Source organism: Narcine bancroftii, chromosome 1, assembly GCF_036971445.1.
Source record: "Narcine bancroftii isolate sNarBan1 chromosome 1, sNarBan1.hap1, whole genome shotgun sequence".
Classification (NCBI taxonomy): domain Eukaryota; kingdom Metazoa; phylum Chordata; class Chondrichthyes; order Torpediniformes; family Narcinidae; genus Narcine; species Narcine bancroftii.
The window spans coordinates 391952489-391954735 of NC_091469.1; positions in this window are offsets into that span (position 1 = coordinate 391952489).

A 2247-nucleotide genomic window follows, 5' to 3' on the forward strand; every position below is an offset into this window, starting at 1 on the left:
GCTTTTGGTTAGCATGTATTTCATCCTTTGATGTTGCCTTGGAAGTACTTTTAATAAGTTCCTAATCACAAGTATCATAAACATTCAAGTTGCAGAAATATAAAACCGGTAGAAACATTCTATTAATGATAAATTGAATTAAGGGAATGGGTGCAAACTGAAAAGTTAACTTCAGAATTCATATCAAGAAGTGCTTTGTTCAAATATTATTTGGAAAGGGTGACACGGTTAGTGCAATACAGCGCCAGTGACCTGGGTTCGAATCTGCCTCTGTCAAAAAGGAGTTTGTAACATTCTCCCCTTGTCTGCATGGGTTTCCTCCTATCCTTCAAAAATAAAGGTAAATTGGAGCATTTGGGCAGCATGAGCTCATGTGTTTTCATTTTTAAACATCTTGTGCCTATACTAAAAAGGAGGAAATTATGTATCCATGGAAGTTTGAGGCAGATAGGCAATGTATCCTTTTTATACTTGTGATAATTTAGTCTCCTATACCTCAAATAAAAATAGTTTTCTTGTGCCTCTCAAGGTAGAAGAGAACTTTCCTCCACTTATGATTTTCTTTAGTTCTGTGATGGCTGCTGAGACCAAGGTGGCAGGTTACTAATTGGGTGGGATGACAAGCTTGTGAGGTGGTCCACTCCTGCCATTTACCCAGGACTTCTTTAGGGTCAGATGGTTCAGAGTACTATTCCATATGTTACATCTCTACTTTTGAGCATCAGTTGTGATGATGTTGCTTTTCTTCAAGGAAGCCTTGAACGAGTAGCATGGTTCGTGTAGTAGTTAGTGCAATGCTATTACATTACCAATGATCCGGATTGAAATCTGGCACTGTGCAAGGAGTATGTACATTCTCCCTGTGACATGTATTGGTTTCCTCTGGGTGGTCTGTTTTCTTTTACCCTCCAAAAACATGGGGTTTGTAGGTTAGTTGGTGTATTTGGGGCAGCATGGGCTAGTGAGCTGAGGAGGCCTGTTGCTCTGCTGTATCTCTACATTTAACAAAAATCAATGAATCATTTTCTTTATTCACCTAGCAATCTCTTCCCCGGACAGAGCTGCAAATGGCTATTTTGTGTTTAGTGCCTAGTGTAGAAATGATGTAGCCTATCCAGTTGGAGAGACAAGAGACTTTTTTGTTTTGCCTGTGTCTTTTGGAGGAACTTAAGGCAAACAGCATCAGGATGGGGAAAGAGAATCCCAATGATGCTGCTTGATGCAGACTTTTTAACCCGTCCAATGAGTAAAATAGTCTCTGTTGGGATTGTTAGCCTGGGATTGTTCTGCCAACCTATTCAATCAATTGGAGAATTTTGCTGAGATGACATAACAATTGCCTTGAGGTATCTACTATAATTAATTGTCAGGTTCTTGGAAACATTACTGCTGCAGGGAGACCATGAGCTTTGTGCCTGATCTAGATTTCCAAATATTCTTCAATAAACCACATGATTTAATCATCCATGTCTGGTGAGAGGTGGTTTCTGAGATACAAAGGTGGACCAGATTTTCCAGAGTGTCATCATGAACCTTTATTATTGAAGGACCATATAGTGCAGCAGGAGAAGGTTAACAGAGGGTCTTGTGGGTGTTGAGTGACCTTTGCTCATTGCCAAAACATGCCCATTTGAAGTCAGCTACTTTAGTAAATTTTTCAGAATACATACTGCATGAATCTCGCAGTTTCATTTGGAATTATTTCCTATGGGGAGAATCATTCATTATAAATGTATGAAACAGAAGAGAATTTAATAAACAAATGGCAACTCCATTTTATGCTCCAATACTGGCATTGTCAATTCCACCATTTGAGTAAACCTGCCACCAAGATTCTTCTTATTTGTTGACTATTTTCAATGCTTCATTCTTTTCTCGTGCTAAATGATAACTTTAATATTTTGGATAATAAGCAGATAATTTTGAATCTATATTTAATTGGTCCTAATCCCCATTGTTAGCAAACTTAAATACAGTATTGTATTGAAAATAGAAGCTAAACATATGCTGTTGATGTTCACTGGGTTGACTAGTATCTGTAATTAATATTTCAGATCAACCTTAACACCATGTAACTTGTTTATTTCTTTGAGCAATGCTTCTACTTTCAGAAGCATCAAATTGTATACAATTTTTAAAAATGGAAATTAGATCCAGATTTTAAATTGGTCTGTGACTTGGAATGCCCATCTTGTCCAATTGTCCATTCGTGACCAAAATTCACATCTTCGAAAAATAGTGTTATGG